At 44.0% G+C, this 23,601-nt stretch overlaps 1 protein-coding gene across 3 annotated transcripts in view; it reads left to right on the top strand.

The window, feature by feature from the left end:
• shtn1 (shootin 1) overlaps positions 1 to 23,601 on the top strand; it is a 147,290-nt gene that overhangs the window by 96,552 nt on the left and 27,137 nt on the right. The gene's annotated exons all lie outside the window — the stretch shown is intronic.

Below are 23,601 nucleotides of genomic sequence, written 5' to 3'. Positions count from 1 at the left end.
TACACCAGGATAAGCCTTTATGATCGTGGAATTGAATGGGAAATTATTAAGGCAGGCACTAGATCCAGTGTTTGTTTTAACATTGCAATAATCAGCAACCATCTTCAATTTCATATAGTGGGTGACTGAAACCCTGCAGGTTTATTTGTCTCGAACATAGAAACATAAAACAAGTTTAAAAAACAAAAATACTATTTCCATACAATAAGTGTTTGAGAAGGAACAGGGGGAAGTAAAACAACTTATCAAGCCCTGCCCCTTCCTTACAATATTTGACATTATAATTTAATAAAAATAAAAATAATATAATAATAAAAGATTTAATAAAAGTACAGTTTTTTATATATCCAAATATCCAAATGAGAAAAAATAATAGGCAGTCACATTACATCACAATAAATCAAGAACAAAATCCACCATAAAATCCAAATATGCAACACTCCAGACATTCCCCAGCGAAGGTAAGGAGAAACTCATAAAAAACCTAGCAAAACGAAAAAAGCACCACAGGCGACGTGGAGGAGAGAAACCTTAGACGGGACGTTCAAAGGGGGATCCCCAACATGGATGTCGGTGATAATATAGTGTTGCTATGGATGATGATGATTTGCCTAAAACAGGCGAATAGTTGGTACAATAGCAACTGGGGTACATAACAACATTTTTGACAGATTTAAATAGAATAGAGCTAAGAACAACAACAACAAAATAAAAAGCATAGGTAAACGAGCGCTATTATGAAAATAAGACAAAGGCTAAATGTCAAGGCTCGGAGCTCAAAATATCAGAGTCATATTCCATTTGGATGAATGTATGCGTGAATGTATTCCACTCTGATCCATTTGAAGTATGGGGGCGACGTAGAGAAGATCGCACAACCTTGGCCATCATCACGAGCCATCCACCACCTTGGCCATCACCACGAGACATCCAACACCTTGGCCATCACCACGAGACATCCACCACCTCGGCCATCACCACGACATCCACTCACAGAGAGACAGGGACAGGGGTTAGAGCAGACCTGGGCATTGTACGGCCCGCGGGCCGGATACGGCCCGCGGGATGATTCTGACCGGCCCGCGAAAGATTACATGATAATAAAAAAAAATAAACAAAAACCTTTTTTTTTTATTTTTTTTATTTATTTTTTTTTTCGTGTCAACGTTCACACGCACAATATACGCTTACCTAGGATTTGACTTGATTCAACAACAAAGCAGTCGGAGCAATGGCAAGCCGAAAACTGTCGAAAGTGTGTTTTTTTTTCACAACTGAGGTAGGTAGATTACATTTTTTTATTTGCAATTAATTTCAAGGCAACTAGGCAGCAACAATCTCGAACACATGAAAACCCTGAAATAAGTCAAACCATCAGCTGATCACCGGCACAGGTACTCATCCATGTTAGGAGCACTGCATGATGCATTTTCTGTGAGGTTTTGCCCGCTGCTCACTACCTTTTCTCTGTCTTCTTTAAGCCTACTGTTAGGAATTCCCTATTCTCTGTCTTCTTTAAGCCTACTGTTAGGAATTCCCTACTCACTCTCTCTAGCCCCCACCCTCTCGTTCCTTACCCTTAGTGGCCACACCTGTTTGATATTCTATTATCTCTCGCACCTGTGGTGGCAGGCTAATTAGTCCCCCTGTGGGCTTTAAATACCAGGGCTCTTCCCCTCGTTTCGGCGTGGGGTCGTGTTGTATACTTGCCGAGTCATATTTCTCTAAACATCTAGACTCTTTCGGGAGATCCTCTGTCTGCCTATGCTGTTCCATTCTCCGGCGTCGAGATGTTTGCTCCAGCCTTCGCCAGCTGTCGCCGTTGCCTGTGGGGGAGACTGGTCTGCGCTCCCTGTACTTCCACGGGAGGCACCCCAGCGTCCCACTGCAGACCCCCGCGCAGCTGTTCGTCCTGACGCACATCCAGACCAGCGCAGACGCTCTCCAGTCCTCAGCGCGCAACGCGCATCTTCCAAGGACGCTCGAGCTTGGCACGCTCTCCAGACCAGCGCGCAACGCGCATCTTCCAAGAACCCTCGAGCTTGGCACGCTCTCCAGTCCTCAGCGCGCAACGCGCATCTTCCAAGGACGCTCGAGCTTGGCACGCTCTCCAGACCAGCGCGCAACGCGCATCTTCCAGACCTTCGAGCTTGGCACGCTCCTCCGTACCAGCGCACAGACGCGCATCTTCCAGACCTTCGTGCTTGGCACACTACTCCTCGCAGACGCACCCCGAGGCGTCTCTCTGTTCCGACGCGCACACCAAGGTGTGGCGCGCACTCTGTTCCTCGGCTCCGACAGCGGCTACCCGGTGGACGACATCCTCGCCACCGCCACTGTTCCGACGCGCACACCAAGGTGTGGCGCGCACTCTGTTCCTCGGCTCCGACAGCGGCTACCCGGTGGACGACATCCTCGCCACCGCCATTGTTCCAGCTCCCTGTTCCGACGCGCACACCAAGGTGTGGCGCGCACTCTGTTCCTCGGCTCCGACAGTGGCTACCCGGTGGACGACATCCTCGCCATCGCCACTGTTCCAGCTCCCTGTTCCGACGCGCACACCAAGGTGTGGCGCGCACTCTGTTCCTCGGCTCCGACAGCGGCTACCCGGTGGACGATGCCCTCGTCACCGCCACTGTTCCAGCACTCTGTTCCTCGGCTCCGACAGCGGCTACCCGGTGGACGATGCCCTCGTCACCGCCACTGTTCCAGCACTCTGTCCCTCGGCTCGGACAGCCTGCCACCCGGTGGCAATGCCCCTTGCCCTCGTCCCGCTGCTGTCCCCGTACCACTACGCACACGCCTGGGTGAGTTTTGATTGTGATGTCACTCACCCAGCGTAGTGTCCTTGCCCCCGTTCCCGTTGCTGTCCCCGTACCATTACGCACACGCCTGGGTGAGTTTTGATTGTGATGTCACTCACCCAGCGTAGTGTCCTTGCCCCCGTTCCCGTTGCTGTCCCCGTACCATTACGCACACGCCTGGGTGAGTTTTGATTGTGATGTCACTCACCCAGCGTAGTGTCCTTGCCCCCGTTCCCGTTGCTGTCCCCGTACCATTACGCACACGCCTGGGTGAGTTTTGATTGTGATGTCACTCACCCAGCGTAGTGTCCTTGCCCCCGTTCCCGCTGCTGTTCCTGTACCTTTACGCATACGCCTGGGTGAGTTTTGATTGTGATGTCACTCTCCCAGCGTATTGCCTCTGTTAGTTAGTTTGGACATTTCATCTCCCAGCGTAATGCCTCTGTTTTTGGTTCTCACTTAGAATAGTATTTTTGGACTTTACATCTCCCCCTGTGTGTTTGTCACACGAAGATATTATTACTTTGTTCACTTTGTTATTTGGACTGTTCTGCACCTGCTCTGTTTTTTCCCTTTGTGCATTAACTATCTCCTCTGTCCTGCAGAGCGGCCCAGATGATTTCCACCAGTCCTCCCAGTTCCTCCCTGTTTCCCAGCCCGCCTCCGCGGGCCTCAGTCCCCTTTCTAGTTCCACCTAGTTCCTGTTCCCTAGTTCTCCCCTTTCTAGTTCCACCTAGTTCCTGGTCCCAAGTTCTCCCCTTCTAGTTCCACCTAGTTCCTGTTCCCTAGTTCTCCCCTTTCTAGTTCCACCTGGTTCCTGGTCCCAAGTTCTCCCCTTCTAGTTCCACCTAGTTCCTTGTCCCTAGTTCCCCTAGTCCCCGTTTCTCCTGTTCCCTAGCTCTCCTAGTCCCTAGTCCTCTCTCCCTAGTTCTCCTTGTCCCTGGTTACCTAGTCTCTAGTTCCTCTGTCCCAAGGCGTTCCCTTAACCTTCCCTTAGGCGTTCCCTTACTTTCCCTTAGTGTTCCCTTTTCCTGCCCTCCTCTTAAAGGCACTTTTCCTTCCCCTCATATTATATTCCTGTATTTGTGATTCTCCCTTAAAGGGACAGTGCCCTTTTCCCTGTATTTCCCTTTTGTTCAATAAATATCCGTTTCTTGGCAAACCATCATACCTGTCTTGTGTTGTGCGATTGGGGTCGGTTACAAACCATAACATTTTCAAGGCGTTTTCAAGATTTCAAAAAGGTTGAGGATGAAATGCAGCTGGTTTCCTCTCCCTTTACCTGCAGTGTTGATAGTGCACCCACTGATGTTCAGCTTGAACTCATTGACCTGCAGTCTGATTCACTACTGAAAGAGCACTTTAAGTCAGCATCACTGCTAGAGTTCTACTCTGCTCTCAAGGAGGAGAACTTTCCAAACATGAGGAGACATGCTCAGAAGATGTTGGTTCTCTTTGGATCCACCTACATATGTGAACAGACATTCTCAGTCATGACTTTTACCAAGTCCAGGTATACAGATCCTCTCTCACTGATGAACATCTGGCAGCTGTGCTTCGCATCTCCACCTCAGACATGCAACCTGACTTTGATGGACTTGTTAAAGCTCAACAGAGACTGGATTTCTCACACTGAATGAAAAAAAAAAAACTTAAGAACACTAAAATGTGGAAATATAACAAGTGAAATGGGACACTTGATATTTTTTTTCTTTTTTTTGCACAGTTCTGAAAACATTAAATGTTTAATATAGGCATGTAAAGTAAAAAAGGCTACAAAACTGGGACACTTTTCTTTACACAGTTCAGTGACATGTCTTGTTTATTTTGGCTATAAGACGATGTGATGTCTTTAGAAAGCTAAGAAAATCCTTGTTTCAATAGTATATGAAACTCAAAATAATAACTTTATTTGTATAGCACTTTTTCATACATGCCCTTTGTTATTAATGTTTCACATTTTGTTTATCATTTTGGAAATAAATTCTATTTGAATAAATGATATTTTTGAAAGCTAACCTCACCTTTTAATTGCCAAATAATAACATACACTATTACCAGGGGTCAAAAGAATGCCATTTACTGCTTTTTATATAGAAATAAAATGTATATTATGCATAATTGAGTTTGGAATTTTGGCCCGGCCCTCTAACATATTTTCAGTTGCTCATTCGGCCCCCCGGGAAAAATAATTGCCCACCCCTGGGTTAGAGAGTCCCCATGTTTGTAGTGGGTGGACATAGGTGCAATAAATACATGTAATTGTTCTGTTTTTTGTTTTGCCATAGTTTTGTCTCTCCTACCCATGTAAAGCGTCTTTGAGCACCTGGAAAAGCACTATATAAGATAGATGTATTATTATTGTTATTATTATGTAATAAGCATAATATGAATAGAATACATTTGACATTACATTACATTTAGTCATTTAGCTGAAGCTTTTATCCAAAGCGACTTACAAGTTCTGTACGACAAGTCATCAGGAAGGGCACAAATCTAATAGAATAGAATAGACTAGAAGTACTTGCAATGAAGCAGAGCAAAAGATGATCTAGTTAATTATAGTGGATTTAGCCCTTAGTCTACTAAGTCTAGTGAATTATAGAACATGATGGAGCAGCAGATGGAAAGCAGTGACCTGCCAGATTAATAATGGTAAGCATCACATCCTCTGGTTCGCTCTGGCCAACACCAGGACTGATGAAAACCATTATGTGTGAGTGGGATCACTGATCCCTTTTGGCCCAGGGGTGGAGGTGCGCCATACCCTTCATTTAAATAACAATTAGCATGTTATTTAAGGAACTGTGGTGTGTGTGTGTGTGTGTGTGTGTGTGTGTGTGTGTGTGTGTGTGTGTGTGTGTGTGTGTGTGTGTGTGTGTGTGTAGGGGGTTACTGAATATTGACTGGCTCCCACCCAATGCTGTTTAGCAGCAATTGATTGATTGATTGATTGAAAACTTTATTAACAGATTGCAGAATGGGTACAATACAGTACGGCTCAATACAAACAATTGTTAAGGGGATGCAGACCAGAAAAATACTTTCGTCTTGTTACATCAGGGTCCCCCATTTTCAATTCATCAAGACATTTATGACATACTGTACATGACATACAGATATACAGTACTGTTTCATCAAGACATTTATGACATACAAATATACAGTACTGTTTAAGAGAAAGAGATTCTCTAAAAAAAATATATATATACATTCGAAGGGGAAGAAACTGTACATTGGAGGGGGTTAGGTGGGTGGGTGGGTTGGGGGTTTGGACATTTACCGGGGCCAGTTTCTAATTGCAGCCACCCGTAGGTGCTCTTTGAGAGTGGTTTTGAAGGAGGGTAGGGATTGACCAATGATCATGGTGGGAGCTGTTTTGCAGTACCCATTCCAAGTACAAACCCATTCAGTCATTTTTATTTTTCACTGACAGAAAGACATTCCATTTATCACTATGCAAGTGTATTTTTGTTAGCAAGTTGTGGAAATTATATTAAAGTCTGGGTAAAGTGAAAATAAATGTGTTCTGAGTTTGTCACACCACAGGAAAATGTGTTATTAACCACCCACCCACATTTGAATGATTGATAACGTTAATAACTATTATAAAACTCAGCTCAAAAACAGCTCATCTGGCTGCTCAGAATATTTTTCAGGATTGTGCCGGCGTGGACAGATCACGCTTGATTGACAACTCCCTTTCAGCTCAAATGCCATTTTTACCAAATCTTGCAAATGGACCCTACTTGGTAAGGTGAAGGCTGTATAGTTTCATCCCGTTCCCACCTCGGCGGACTAACCAATTTTCACTCTGGGTGAAAGATATATTGGTCTAGATTTAGGAACAAAAAGGTCTCCATTGACAAACTAGCCCGTTTTGCGCAATCATATTTTTATGAGACCTTTCCTCGCAAACGGATACTTGGTCACCACAGAGTTTTATTTGACGTAATTGGTGCGAGTTCGGTCACGTATATTGCGCTCGACCAATAGCAGCTCTCTTTGTTGCCAAGTTACAGACCACAAGACATTGTGTAAACAGTAAAGTGATGTTATCATGTCATCCAGGGTCACGTAGTACATCTCGACGAAAATGGACAAAAAACACATTCTAACGTTCGCAAAATATGCTTCTAAACAATGTTATATGCATATACGCTACTTGCTATAGGCAAGCGATTGAATACAGCTGTGAAACGGGCCATAACGTACATGTTATTAACCATACTGTACATTTAAATCATATCGCCTTCTATCTACACCACAACACAGCATTGCACACACCGATGCATGATGTCCTGTCGGGGAAATAATTCGATAAACCTCAATAAACACACAATCCGTGATGCATGCAGCACATTTGTATCAAAAACACTTTACCTTGTGATTCCCAACCTGCAATATTAAAGATGCTGGTACAATTTTCTACAGATTGAGGTCGTACACAAAACAGTTCAGTGGATAGTATAATGACAAAAATAATAGACCTTTTGATCAAGATAGTTAATCAATCAAAACACTACACCATCCCCTTAATTTGGAATAATGTCAAACAATTTACAAATCAATAAGTTACTCATTAACCTTTTTATTTTCCATTTAAAGACAAAATAGAATGCAGGTACAAAAATAGATTCAAGAGGTTTATTCGTTACATACATACACAAGTTTCAAGTTTGTTTATTATTTATAACAATAAAATACAGGTACTTTACGATGAAATGCTTGTTTCTGTATGAGCCCCTGAGAATGTGCTTCATACAGTACAAAAAAAGTAAGTAAGTAAAGAGGAATATTCAATATACATATATACAATATACACTACAGAGTAAAATGAGTAAACAGTGAGGTGTGTGGAGAGATCAGTGTCAAACTGATCTCAACGAATACAAACAAATCACAGTTTTGCAGACATGTCACGGGAGAGAGAACACCACAGCACTCCCAGGTCAGGTCAGACCTGGGAGAGAGAACACCAGAGCACTCCCAGGTCAGGTCAGACCTGGGAGAGAGAACACTACAGACATGGTGTGGACATTGGTCCCCTACCTCCTGACATTGGTCCCCTACCTCCTGACATTGGTTCCCTACCTCCCTCTAGTGGCCAGACTAGCCTGATGGTAAAGGCGGCCATCTTGTTTTGGTTCCAAGTAATAGAGTTAATATCTAATTATTTGTTATCTTGGGCCATCCCTGTCTGTGTGTGATGTCGTCTCCCTGTCTGATTGTTATGTGTGATTATGTCTTCTGTGTCTAGTTTGGTGTTTTCCTAGTGTGTTTATCAGATTTTGCCTTGTTGTATTATTGCCTGGCATTTGCCAGCTGTTAGTCATTACAATCAATGGTAGTATTTAAGACCTGCTTGTTACTGACTTCCTGGTGGCGTCATTTCCTCCATGTCCTCGGTGTTCCCCTGCCCGTCGTGTCTCCTGTCGTCTTCCTTGCTTTGTTGTTTTGTATGGAGAAGTGTTTTGTAAGTAGTTTCAAGTTTCAAGTTTCTTTAATAGTTGTCATACAGAAGTACAGAATACTTTCATACAAAATGCTTCTTACTGTTACGCTCCAGAGACTGTGCTAGACAAGATAGTATCAAATAACATAGTATAGCATGTAATTTAGAAGTAGAAAATGAGGTCACAGTGTTCAGTATAGACATATGTACAATGTTCGATGCAGAATAGACGTAACTGAGTTACCATATAATATACAATACTATGCAGTGTACTAATGTACGGTACTATATAGTGCAAAGCAGAAATGGGATGAGGTACAATTTAGGTACAATTTACAGTAAGGTGTACGAGTTGTAGTGCAATCCTTCATCAATAAATATAAAGTGTGGGGAGTGGGTGCTACAGTGTGTTTGTTTAAAGTGGGTGTGTGCTATAAAGTGTGTGGAGTGGGTGCTACAGTGTGTTTGTTTAAAGTGAGTGTGTGCGTGTGGATGTGTGTGCTATGTGCGTTTGGTGGTTGTTGTTGTGTAGTGTTCATTGTTCGTTTAGCAGCCTGATGGCCTGGGGATAGAAGCTTCTTCTGAGTCTTTCTGTGCTCGCCTTGAGACTCCGGTATCGCTTGCCTGACCGCAGCAGTTCAAAGAGGCAGTTGTTCGGGTGACTGGAGTCTTTAATGATTCTCTTAGCCTTGCCCTTCCAACGCTTGTTGTAAATGTTCTGGAGGGTGGGGAGCCCCCCTCCAATTGTGCGTTCGGCTGAACGTGTCACTCTTTGTAGTCTGCTTCGGTCTTGTGCAGTGCTATTCCCAAACCAGGAGGTGATGTTGCCAGTCAAGATGCTCTCTATTGTACATGAGTAGAAGTTCTTAAGGATCTTCTGACTGACTTGGAACTTCCTTAGGCGCCTGAGGAAGTAGAGGCGTTGTCGTGCCTTCTTCACAACACTGTCAATGTGTGTGGTCCATGTCAAGTCCTCGGATATGTAGGCTCCGAGGTACTTAAAGCTGTTGACTCTCTCAACCGGTGCCCCGTCGATGCTGAGGGGGCTGTAGTCCTTGACCCCCGACCTCCTGAAGTCCACAATCATCTCCTTTGTTTTGCTGACGTTCAGGGAGAGGCTGTTTTCCTGGCACCATCCCGCCAGGACCTTGACCTCTTCCAGGTAGGCCCTCTCGTCGTTGGCAGAGATCAGGCCCACCACCACTGTGTCGTCAGCAAATTTGATGATTGTATTGCTACTCCGCTGAGCCACACAGTCGTGTGTGTACAGGGAGTAGAGGAGGGGACTCAGAACACAGCCCTGGGGGGCCCCTATGTTGAGGGTGATGGATGAGGAGGTGCAGTTGCCTGCTCTCACCACCTGGGGTCTGCCAGTCAGGAAGTCCAAGACCCACTGGCAGAGGTCATAGTTCAAGCCCAGGTCCCTGAGCTTGGCTATGAGTATGGAGGGGACTATGGTATTGAATGCCGAGCTGTAGTCGATGAATAGCATTCTCACATAGTTCCCCTGCCTCTTGTCCAGGTGTGATGCTGCTGTGTGCAGCACATGGGCTATGGCGTCCTCCGTGGACCTGTTGGGGCGGTATGCAAATTGCAGGGGGTCCATGTTGATGGGGAGGGAGGAGCAGATGTAGCCCTTTACTAGCTTCTCAAAGCACTTCATGGCTATGGAGGTGAGAGCTACAGGGCGGTAGTCGTTGAGGCAAGCAGGCTTGGATTTTTTGGGTACAGGGATAATAGTGGACTTCTTCAGGCAGGTGGGGATGACAGCCTGTTCTAAGGACAGGTTAAATATGTCAGTGAATACCGGGGCCAGTTGGTCGGCACAGACTTTTAGGACGCGGCCGGGGATGCCGTCCGGACCTGCTGCCTTCCTGATATTCACTTTTTTAAAGGTCCGCCTCACCTCATGCTCTGTTACCCTGAACACTGAGTCTCCATCAGCAGCAGACCCCCCCCCCCCCCCCCCCCATTGCCGTGGCTTGTGGGCTGGTGTTGTTATTACCAGCATCAAACCTCGCATAGAAGGTATTGAGGTCATTTGCTAAGGAGATGTCACTGTTCAGTTTGAGGGAGGCGCCTTTGTAGTCTCTAGACATAGCTCTAGAGTCAGCCTGTTCAAACTGGAGTTCAATTTTATCCTTGTAGCGCCGTTTGGCCTCTGTCACTGTCCTCCTTACGTTGTATCGCGCCACCTTGTGGTCATTCATGTTGCCTGCCACTAGGCCGTCGTTGTATGCTTTGGTGCGCGCTCTCAGAGCTTCACGGACGGATTTGTCTACCCAGGGTTTTTGATTTGGGTAAACTTTCATTGTGGTAGTGGGGATTGTTTCTTCCACCAAAGTACGAACATAGTCCAGCACTGTCTCCGTGTAGACATGAATGTTATCTGTGTCGCGGAACACGCTCCAGTCTGTGCAGTCAAACGCAGCCTGGAGCGTCTCCTCTGACGTCAAATCCCATTTCTGCACCTCTCGCGAGACTACGGGAGTGCTTTTGATTCTCTGTTTGTACTTTGGTGAAAGGAAAATGGACGCGTGATCTGACTTACCAAAGCCACTAGCAGAATGAGCCTTGTATCCACCCTTGAATTGCGTGTAACAGTGATCTAGGATGTTACCGCCTCTGGTGTTACAAGTCACATGCTGATAGAAGTCAGGTAATACCTTTCTCAGATTGGCGCTATTGAAATCACCCACCACTATGATGGCGGCGTTAACGTTCGCTGCCTGGAGTTTGTTTACCTCGTCGTGGAGCCTGGAGAGCGCGGCACTATTGCTGGCTTGCGGTGGAATATACACTCCTACAAGGATGATCGCCGTTAACTCCCTCGGGAGGAAGAAAGGACGACACTTGATGGTTATATATTCCAGGTCTGGGCAGCAGTGGTTCGATAATTCCTTCACGTTAGCTGGATCGCTCCAATTGTTGTTAAACATGAAGGCAATACCTCCTCCACGTTGTTTGCCGGACAATGCTGATCTGTCCTTGCGGTGGATGAAGAAGTGGTCGGCCGGTTGTATGGCGTGGTCTGGGACGTCCGGCGTCAACCACGTCTCGGTGAAGCAGAGAACGTTACAGTCTCTAACGTCTCTTTGGTATTGAATCCTTGCTCGGATGTCATCCAGTTTATTGTCAATTGATTGTACATTGGCTAGCAATATACTGGGTAGTGGCGTTCGGTGTCGTCTGGATCTCAGCCTGTTACGGATCCCAGCTCTCTTCCCTCGCCGCCTGGTGATTCCTTTGTTCCTGGGGTCAGGATCTGGTCCCATTGTTCTGAGAATCTCCAAAGGCCATTGCTGCGGTTCGGAAAGCTGATTCAGGGAGTAATCCAATCGGTAAGTTTCCCGTAATCCGATGTCTATAAGTGACTGACGGTCATACACATTAAATGCACCTACTGTTGGTACAGACAAAACTCTTAAAACTATAAATATTAACAAAAGTAAGCACAATCTCGGCGGAGCGAACAGACAGGCGACCGGGCATAGCGGCGCCATCTTCATCAGAGTTCTAGTATTTTGTTTGTATTGCTTTGGATCTCAAGCTTCGCTCCTCGTCTCTGCCTTCGTTCCCTCTCTGCAAACTGTGTTCTCACCTTCATTTAGTAACCCCATCGTAAAACACAGACACACAGGAACATCTTCTTGTCTCACATTTGAGTTGCCTTAACTCAAATATGTTCGGTTACTGTGACTTATAGTTCTCAGTTAAAGGAAAACTCCAACATTTTGGGAAATTAGCTTATTTAACATCTTCCCTGGAGTTAGACAAGAAGATACATACCTTTTTCGTCTCTCTGCATGCATTAGGCTTAGGGAATGCCTGGACCATTAGCCTAGCTTAGCTTCATCACTGGAAGTGGGGCAGACCTTTACCCTAGTCACGAAATACACTCCAAATACAATTAAAATACAACTCCAAAATGTTCCTGTAAACATGTTGTGACCTGTGTATTTACCACATGGAGAAATAAAAAAATATTGTATTAGACATTTCCGTTTTCTAAGCAGATATACTCGGAACTATTTTTTGCCGAACCACTGCGACGACATCACGACAAAGTTATGATTTCAGAGTAAGGTGTCAAGCCGGATCCAAGGAAGACGTCAGCCCTAGTGAACATGGAACGTCCACAGAGCAAAGAAGATGTGAGGAGATTTCTGGGAATGGTCACATATTTGGCTAAGTTTATCCCCCAGTTGTCTGCCCAGTCAGCACCACTCAGAGGGCTTCTAGAGCAGAAGAACGAGTGGGAATGGTCTCATGAGCAGGAAGAATGCTTCAAAATGCTGAAAGAGATCTTAACTTTTTCAGCGCCAATGACGAAAAAAGTCGGGTTATCTCGCCGGTGGTTGAGCACCAATCACGAGAAAAGTCGGGTTTTAATCGTTATTTCTTTTATTCGCTATATCCATTCATAATTCATCCATCCAGCCTTATGTTATTGGGAATGGCTCTGAGATCACAAACGGCCAATACCGCTGCCTAACGCCTTGCGGCCGGTATTGCACATCATTGGAATCCCTCTGGCTTGGGCTGTGCATCGATCTAAGAAGTCCGGTCCGGGTTTTCCTTCTTGGGCATGGGGAGCGGTTATAACACACGGATTGGGGACACTGGAGCACCGTGGATTCATGTGTTTTGGTTGATAAACGTTGGACAGACGACCGCAATCAATATTTGGAATGGCGATCAGGAATTGGATTATTCTTTTTGCAGTAAATCAGATACGAGGTAAGGATGTTACCAATCTTGCGTTGATCAGATGATTTTTTCGCCACCATCGCGTGTGTCTGTAATGTACTGTGTAATATAAGCCGTTGGTGGCGCTCAAAGCATATAAACCCCCCACACCCCCACCCTTTCATGCGTGCATGATGAAACATAATACCGATAATCTAATCTTATTTCAGAATGATTCATAAATCAGGCGACAAATGGCACGATTTTGCCATGCATTGAAGCGCCGTTTGCTGGAGTTTCTTGAGATTAGACAGGATCACTCTAAAACTATACTCATATTCACCACGGTATAAAACGGAAATGTATGTATGAAAAAATTATCTGTTTTTTGCATGTTGACCGGAAGAAACTCACTGACAATCGACGTGTTTATTAGATCCATAGCTATAATATTTAATATAGTTTTTAGCCCTGCAAACACCGCCATGTATCCCTATTCTTTAAAGCGCTGGCCTTCTTACCACACGGTAAACAGCGACCTCTAGGCGCTGATTGAGTTAACCAAGGAGCCAGTGCTCAAGTTTTATAACCCAGAACGGAGCACTAGGATATCGGCATATGCTTCTCAGTACGGCCTAGGTGCAGTACTGCTACAGATGTATGACAACAGCTGGCAGCCCGTAGCCTACGCATCTCGTGCATTGACAAGTGCTGAAGTTAGATATGCACAAATAGAAAAGGAACTTTTAGCCAGCACATATGCATGTGAACATTTCCATCAGTACATATACGGAAAGGCTTTTGAACTGGAAACAGACCACAAGCCCCTAGTATCAATAATGTCCAATCCCCTCAATGATTGTCCTCTGAGGATTCAGCGACTGTCAATCAGACTGCAACAAACAGGTTGAGGATGTTACTGGGCTGAGAAATTGTTGCAGGAATCAGTGAGAATGTTCATAAGAGAGTGCTTGAATGCTGACTTAGGCATAAAGGTGACCAGTTTGAGTGTTTTCTGTAGGTTGTTCCAGTCACTGGCAGCAGCAGCCCTGAATGAAGTTTGACCAAGTACAGTGTATGTTTTCGGAATCTTTAGGAGAATGCGTTGAGCAGAACGAGTGTTGTAAGTGGCAGATGTAATTTGCAACAGGTGACATAGGTAAGGGGGGGACAACCCAAGGAGGGTTTTGTAATTGAACATGAACCAGTGCATATTGCGACGGGTGTGCAGAGATGGCCAGTTCACAGAGGAGTAAAGGGTGCAGTGGTGAGTGTTGAAAGGGGCACTGGTGGCAAACCGGATAACAGAGTGGTAGAGGACATCAAGTTTGTAGAGTGAGGTCTTACATGCAGATCTGTAGACTATGTCACCATAATCAAGCATGGGTAGTATTGTCATTTGAATCAGAGTGAGTTTAGCAGAGGAAGAGAAGGTGGAGCGCATTCTGTACAAGAAGCCGAGTTTGGATTTGACCTTAGACTGTAATCTGGTGATGTGGTCAGGGCTGTAGCCAGGGTTTAGAAATTAGGGAGGTCCATTTATTTTTTTGGCCCAGACCGGCCCACTATAATCGGTCGGACACCACCCACCAGTACACCATCCTTGCGGTCCCCTTAAATATGCGTACCTACTGTACTATTCCCCCAACCCACTACAAAGCTGGGTAGTAAGTGCCATGGACAAGTGGACCAGTGTACTCACTCGCTCTTGGCTGAATCTTGTTTTGGGTGGTGATGTAAAAACACCTGCATCATAGCAGGCTCAGGATGGGCACAGTAGTCTATAGCCTGTTCATCCCTATCTCTCTCCTCCACAACCTGGCTTGACTAAATATAAGGAGAGAGCGATGATTACAATTAACTGGTACATTCAGGTCCAGAATTGTTGGAATTCCCTGACAAAGATGTGCAAAAAGCTGTACAATTTAAACAATACCATACTGGTAATGAGCAAATAGTTGTTTATTCAATGAATGCATGGAGCTGTTCCATCTTATTGCATTTGATACTAACTACTCAGTTCATACAGATTTCAAGTACGGTATTCAAATATCAATGATGAATATTGCATAAGGTTTACACAGTTAATATATCACCTTCTTGTTTTATATTCATGTTCAGAGAGGAGTAATAGTTAGATCTTTGTATGTGATTTATATGGCAATTAAATCAATGGTGTGTTTGTTTGGGGAGTTTGACCTACAGTTAATGTGCCTACCACGTGAAGGTGCATGATCAATGGACAGCACAAAAACAATTTGTGTAGGTGGAGACTAAGATAGTAATAAGTTATTAAGAGTAAGTAATCCATACCATATATATCCTAATAGTTACCTTATTACCATACTTGGCTGAAAATAAACGTTGCTGCCTGTTGTGAATGTGTTTTTCCCTGTAGGCTAATACATAAGTAGGCATACATTTTTGCAGTTGAGCAAAAATGAGCAGTTGAGTAGGCTTTATGTGCTGTGTTTTTATGTCTTCCATCGAGGACCACCTTGGAAATAAGTGTTTTAATGAATGCTTTTAGGTAGGGCTGTCCCCGACTAAGGATTTGGATGGTCGACTATGATTGGCCAAAATTTGCCGTTAGTCGACTATTGGTATACATCCCATTAGCGTTAGCCACGCTTCTAGGCCTCTTTTCTTTTGGAAAAAATGATAAAAAAATAAAAATAAATATTATTATTTTTATTTTTTATTTTTTTTACTATTCGACTAAGAGGTTGGTTAGTCGACTACGGCTCCTTTCGACCGATTAGTCGACTAATCGACTAATAGGGGTCAGCCCTACTTTTAGGTGATATCCTCAGGAATACAAATTGGTCAAGATAATTTTTTTTATGATGTGTTTTTAATTTCCAAATAAATCTAATCAAATAAAAAAAAAAGCAGTTTTTGCAGTTGAGCTACAGGTGTATATTATACAGCCTTTTCATGCATCTTTATCAAGGGAACCCTTATCCTAATGATTTAAAAAATTATATTATGATGATACGATATGGACCTAGTAGTTGGGTCATCTGTGGCACTTCGTTTCTCAATGGATTTGTCATCTAGGAGGGTTAATAAACTAATTTAGCCGGGTTGTATTTTTTTTAAAGGCGGGGACAATTTGTGAGAGACCAAAATCCAAAATGGCTGCCGTGGAAATTAACTTTTTAATGGTTTGACCTACAATGATGCACAATACATGGTACCAGCCCCCTCTCAGTCATGTACCAGCCCCCTCTCAGTCATGTACCAGCCAGCCCCCTCTCAGTCATGTACCAGCCCCCTGTCAGTCATCTACCAGCCCCCTCTCAGTCATGTACCAGCCAGCCCCCTCTCAGTCATGTACCAGCCCCCTGTCAGTCATGTATACCAGCCCCCTCTCAGTCATCTACCAGCCCCCTCTCAGTCATGTACCACAGCCCCCTCTCAGTCATGTACCACAGCCCCCTCTCAGTCATGTACCACAGCCCCATCTCAGTCATGTACCACAGCCCCATCTCAGTCATGTACTAGCCCCCCTCTCAGTCATGTACCTGCACGACTGGCGGGGGGGTGCTTAGTAAGAGATGTGATTGGGCCAGCCCAGTGTCAGTCAGTACCAATGGGCCGCTGTCCCAGCCTAGTAGTGGGCCGGTCGTTGACCAAACTGTAATTTTTTTTAAATGTAATAAATATATATATATTTTTTAATAGTTACAAATAGTTACCGAGGTCCAGACCTCGGTGACCTCATAGCTGGCTACGGCCATGGATGTGGTGAGAGAAGGACAGAGTGGTGTCTAGCCAGATCCCCAAGTATTTATACTCAGTGACCTGGTCTAGAACAGCGCCCTCAAGGGTGGTGATGTCACAGCCAGTGGGGGTTGCAGCAGAGCCCCTCCTCCAAAACCACATGACCTTGGTCTTGCTGGTGTTAAGCAGGAGGTTGAGGGAGGAAAAGGCCTGCTGGACCTTATGGAAGCTATCCTGGAGTGAGGTGAGTACTAAATCTGGGGAGGGACCGACGAAATAGAGAATGGTGTCATCAGCATAATGTTGTTTAAAGTCATGATTTCAGGCTGCCCAAAAAATCCTGAACTATTTTCTAACATGTATAATGTGTTTAGAAACAAACCTCTGAATTTGCTTTACCATTAACTTAATTGTCCCCACGTTCACCTTGAATGTGTGTCTGAATGTTCTCAGGGAATTGATAATCACTAATACCCTTTTCACACAGAGATGCCGGCAAAAAGGTGGCATTCTGAAATGTGGCTTTTTTGGTTCCAAACCCATTCACACTGCCCAAGAAAGCCACCAATTTGCTGGCATGTCAGCTTTCACACACAAAACCACATCCTCCTTTTGTTGCTAAGCAACTCAAGCACCTCACGAGTGTTAATTTCTATATCAGCTGTTAAACATGGTCCAGACTGCGGACAGCAAATTGTGCATAGTTTTATTGTACTTTGTTACTATTTGAAAGAGCTTTTTGGCTCTCTCTTTCTCTCTCTCTCTCTCTCTCTCTCTCTCTCTCTCTCTCTCTCTCTCTCTCTCCATGCCATGTAGCCAACAAAATGTGTGGTGTTTGCTATTAAAGCCCTATAGTCTCATGGGAATAGTTATTGCAGGGACCTCTAGTAATTTGTAATAATTGTGGAGGCCGTCTGTGATCTTAATCCCATGTGAATCTGGCATGTCTGTAATTTGTAAAGTAAAAGTTCCAGCTCGAATTAACTACCATAATTTGGCAAACACAGGTCATATAAACTGTGATCTATGTCTCCATTGCCTATAGCCTAGGGCAGGCTCTGATACCCATACTGTATTTATACTCAATTTATACCTACCTACTTCTTTCACTGTCTACAACTGTGGCAACAGATCCAATTTACCTCTATTTAGTAGAAAAAGAATACTTGAATCAGTCTTCTTATCAGTTTTGGACTATGGTGATGTAATTTATAGGCATGCTGCGGCATCAACTCTTAAACTCTTAAACCATTATGACATGCTACCATAGTGTATTTATACCTGTATCACTGTACATATTAATACTACAACTCTGTACATACATCTGATTAGCACTATTACCCAGTAGTTCTAATTTATATATTTTATACCCAGTTTAATCACTTGTACATTGTATATTACTATTGCACTTTACTGTTACATTTGCACTCTGTTTGGATGCCAAACTTATTTTCATTGTACTGTGCTGTATAATGACAATACATTTGAATGTAATCTAATCATCTGATAATATTACTACTGTGCAAATCACAATCTCAGTAATTTGGGGTCGTAATTTGTTCTTGGTAGTAGCCTATAGTATCATTTCATGCAGGAAGATTTTAAATGATGTAACTATTAACCAGTTCATTATTTGTCTCCTGCTGGATTGTCATACTGTAGATTTGATTTATCATTGGAAAATTTGCATGATTACATTTTTGCATAAGGAAGTGTATTTGGCTTTGTTATAAATTAGTTTGAGGTGCCATTTGAAACAATGATTTTCACTCACACACCTAGCAGTAAAAACTATGTGGGCACTGGGCATGTCAAGTTCAATCTTGGGACACCTCTGTAAAAACGTATCCTGTGTGAATGCACGTCTGGAAATCATGGAGGTTGGCGGGTCATTTTCTATTACCATGGGTCTCCACTATACTAGGGGTGTAACAGTACACAGAAGCCACGGTTTGCTACATACCGGTTTTGGGGTTTGTTACAACAGAAAGAAAGCTACAAAAATCCCAAATGTATAAGGCTAGGTTTTCTTTTAATTTATTTTGAATAGACAGTAGTACAAGTTGGACTTAATTCCACTTCGGCTTGTCGCGGTAGTTGGTGATACCGGTGTTACTTGGTGTTCAGGCTCCACTGAGTAAATTACTTGCCCACTGTTTTTTTTTTATAGAAATGAACCCATTATTCTATTTCATCAAAGAAAAAACAGTGGGGACATTGTTAGGCCTGCTGATTGATCAGCACAGTGGGGACATTGTTAGGCCTACTCTGATTGATCAGCACAGTGGGGGCATTGTTAGGCCTACTCTGATTGATCAGCAAAGTGGGGACATTATTTGGCCTGCTGATTGATCAGCACAGTGGGGACATTGTCAGGCCTACTGATTGATCAGCACAGTGGGGACATTGTTTGGCCTACTGACTGCATTATTTTAGTTGAGCTATGTACAGCATTTCTATACCAACTAGAAAGGTGTGTAAATCTCCACCAGGCGGCAGCCAGACAGTTTGTTCAATGTGCCTCGTCCTCTGAACATCAAAGGGTGGACACAAAGTAGTACACGAGTAAAACTATTACACACTATCACACTATTACACACTATCACACACTTAAGCATGTGGGTGTTTATTGACACCTGCCATACAGTAAGTCTATGACAAATGGTTCATGAGATAATAAAGGGGGTGGGGCTTATGCACACATGCACACACACACACACACACACACACACACACACACACACACACACACACACACACACACACACACACACACACACACACACACACGCACACACTGAGTTAATATATTGTACATCTCTTGCTGTCCTGTATATTGTGTGTTTGTGTATTGTGTCTTACATTTTTACTTTTGTTGTTTATATTGTCTATGTCTATATCATTTTTTTTTTTTTATCCACTTTTTCTCCCATTTTCTATTTTTCTCCCATCCCAATTTTCATATCGTCCAATTCAACCCTCCCCTGTCTTCGAATGTTGTTTCTCGCCTCCCACAAGCCGGCTGCAATGTGGACTAAGTCATACATAGCACGAGTCCCCTCCGATACTCGAGGTAACAGCCGTCGCATCTTTTCACCTGCGCGGCTCGATCTTTCAGCATCGGGGGTCTGGGCTTTGGAGGGGCCCCGCCCCCGTCGCTTCTTGATTCTACTGCACAGGCGCACCAACCGACCTGTAGGAGTCGCTGTCCACAACGCCCAATCCCCACCCTTCAGTTTCCCTCCCCGTAATACGGCCAATGTGTATTACTGTGGACGACCAGCTAAACTGAAAGCAATGTGGAGAGCGGGGCTCGAACAGGAGGAATCCTGTTCGAGCCTAGTCTCCATCTATGTCTATATATTTTTATATACACTTTTATATACACCGTGGAAATTTGGGAAATGTAATTTCAACTTTCTGTATATCTTGCACAATAGAAAATTGACATTGACATGCATTAAGCAATTACTTTTAATGTGTGAGTATTTGAACGTGTGTGTGTGTGTGTGTGTGTGTGTGTGTGTGTGTGTGTGTGTGTGTGTGTGTGTGTGTGTGTGTGTGTGTGTGTGTGTGTGTGTGTGTGTGTGTGTGTGTGTGTGTGTGTGTGTGTGTGTGTCTGTTGAAGAGTGACTCACTGCACCCTTTATTTGTTTGTCCTTGTGGTGGGTGAGTGGGTAGATACAGTTGTAGATTCAATAAGCAGCAGTGAAACCCAACAACCTGAGCACTATAGGGGTATCAAACTCAATTTACCTGGGGGCCGCTGGAGGTAGAGTCTGGGTGAGGCTGGGCCGCATCAAATATTCCACAAAAAAAGGGTTTCAAGTATTAAAAAAAAAAAGTACAACTGATCCAATCTTCTCAATCTTTAGCAATAACATTTCAGAACATGAACAGTTCTTCAGAACATGAATGGTTCTTCAGAACATAGGCTTCTCAGTGGTGTCAGTGGACTGAGGACTCATCCACAGCTATGGAAATGCACTGTGCATTTTTTTTTATTCGATCACAAAGCTGTTTAATCAAATCACCAGCCAGTATTTCAGTTATTCTGGTTGCTGTGCGATCTGAGGGGGATTTGCTTTTGTTTGCCTTCAAACATGGTCTCCATCACTCAGTCATACATTATTTTCAAATTGCCACCCTTCACAAGAGCTACCGTTTCTTGGCATATCACATTGGTTTGGTGCTGGGACTCAGGATGAACGCATATTTTTCAGTCCATTCACCTTTGAATTGCAGTCGACTTTTCTTTTACTGACCATCTTTGAAAATGCCATATTTTTCTGCTGGCTGCCTGCTGGCGAAAGTAGGCTAGTAGCTACATTTATCTCACGGAGATAAAACTGGGAGCGAGTTTACTGTACAGTAGATGCGCTGTCAACTGACTCGGACTGAAAGAGAGAGACGACTTGCATTCCGTGAAGACCCGCCCTACTCCCCTACTCTGCATCTGATTCGCAGACTGTGGGTGAGGGGGGAAAACGCTGACAGGATGCTGAATGTGATTGGACCAGACCCGTACACAGACACAGACACAGACAGTGGCAGTGCAGCCGGACATGCAGAGCACTGCTCGCAGTCAGAGGAGATAGCGAGGATGCATTTGCCTTCCACTTTACTTGATATCACTCCGGAATCACGTTTCAACCAAGTCACTAACATAACGTTGCTGTCATGAGCCTGCACTATGGTAGCCTACAAGTGATAAAATAAATAAAACTTCCAACTCTCGCGCAACGACTCGGCAAACAGTTGCGCGCGGGCCGCATTAACATTAAACTTTGATGTCAAGTAGGGGGCCGGAAAATATCATCCCTGGGGCCGCAATTGGCCCGCGGGCCGCGAGTTTGAGACCCTTATAGACCAAGGATCGCTGGAAATGTGGACAATTATGTCTTGCCAAAGTTGTACATAAGTTGTACATTTAGAAATGTGAGCATAGTGCCACCATCTGGCCAATAGGTTGATATTTGTCGTGAGGCATTGGCACACTTATATCTGTCAGTGTATGTTTGTAAATAGTGCCACCATGTGGTGGAATAACACAATACTTCAAGTTCAAGTTTCAAGTTTTTTTATTAGTTGTCATACAGAAGTACAGAATACTTTTATATAAAATGCTTCTTTCTGTTTTGCTCCAGAGATTGTGCTAGATAAAAATAGATAAGTGTAAAAAGTATAGTAAGTATAAAATAGAAGTCAAGTACGTAGACAAAAAGTTTTCAATATATACATATATACAATGTACAATGCAGAGTAGAAAAGTAACTGAGTTACAATACAATATACTATACAGTACAATGCAGAAATGGGATGAGGTACAATTTAGGTACAATTTACAGTAAGGTGTAATGAGGTATGGGTTGTAGTGCAAATTCTTTGCCAATAAATATAAAGTGTGTTTAGGTGTTCTAAAGTGGGTAAAGTGGGTGCAGCAGTGAGTTGTTTGTTTAAAGTGAGTGTGTGCGTGTGGATGTGTGTGCTGTGAGTGCATGTGATGGTTGTTACGATTGTTCATTGTTTAAGCCTTGTTCATTGAGCAATCATTGTTCATTGAGCATCCTGATGGCCTGGGGGCGTCTATGCCAAATACAACGCAGTTCGGTTTCCGGGTTCCTCTGATTGGCCACTAAGCCCACGTGACCGCGCGCTAGCACGCCCCCCTTATCGCCCACTGCTGCGCATGAGACTCCACACACTTCTTCCCTATCATGGAGCTAACATGGGTGTCAGGTTTGGTGCAAATAGGACAAAGTGTTCATGACTAACACATCACCAAAATTCAGTTTAGGCTAGCAGATTTTTGACTTACAAAGTTGAGTGAGAATCTGTACATTAGCCTAGGTTGAGTAGGGGGAAAGGTGATTTCCCAAAAAGGCTAAATGGCAGGAAATGCAATATGGCATATTGGCAGACATAGGGGGTATCAGTGGCAAATTGTAGCTTAAAAGGGAACAAACTTGAATGAATGACTTTTATTTATATAGCACCCTTCACAGCACGAATGCACAGGGTGCTTTACACTACAGCTAGTATATAAAAACAAGAACAAAAATCAGAAATAAATGACAACAACAACAACAGACAGCAGTTAACACATTGGTCGCCAAAATCGCTTTTCAGCGTTATTGCCTGCCATGCGTTGACCGCCAACATCGCTGTACAGCGTTTTTTAGATCAATATTTAATTTTTTCGCCCATGGCATTCATAATTCATCCACCCAACCCCCGATGCCCTAGCGGGACCCTACGGCTCAATACCGCCGGAAGTGTCAACCGGAAGTGTCATCGGTGCATCGAGGAAATTCCTCCGGCAGTCACATCTTGCTACGGGACTCCTGACAGACACTATAGTACATATGGATCGCTTTCTAAACTTAATAATCAATATGATTTTGGCGTTTATTGCGCCATACAAACCTGAAATGGACCTAGGCGATCGGCGTCGAATAATTGGGATCTTTCACCGCCAGTCTCATCGGCCCACGGTAAGAGAACAGTAACGTTATTTTCAGCCCGATTGTTTATTCATTTCACTGCAAACCATCTGATCAATATATCACCCATACTACATAACGCTGTTACTGATGATCAAGGAATTATAAACAACCCCCCCCTTTCCTCCACGCATGATGAAGCATAATGTATGCCGATCATATACATTTGAATTTTTTTATATAGCGTGTATGGGAAAGAAACGCCAATCGATAATCTATCTATGCGTTTGGGCCTATAACTAGCGTTTTTGGAATTACAGCAGAAAAGATTAAAAACATACTTATAGCAAGGCGCTCGCCATCAACGCTGGAGACGCTGGGTTCGAGTCCAGCTCTCTGCGTTGCTATCAGCTTGGCTGGTCGTTCATACTAACACAATTGGCAGTGTTAGGGGTGGGAAAATAAATAAATAAAAACAAAAAAC

This window comes from Notolepis coatsorum, assembly GCF_963971535.1.
Source record: "Notolepis coatsorum genome assembly, chromosome: 9".
Taxonomy (NCBI): domain Eukaryota; kingdom Metazoa; phylum Chordata; class Actinopteri; order Aulopiformes; family Paralepididae; genus Notolepis; species Notolepis coatsorum.
Note: the sequence above shows the minus strand (reverse complement) of the source record. Positions and strands in the feature narration are given on the sequence as shown.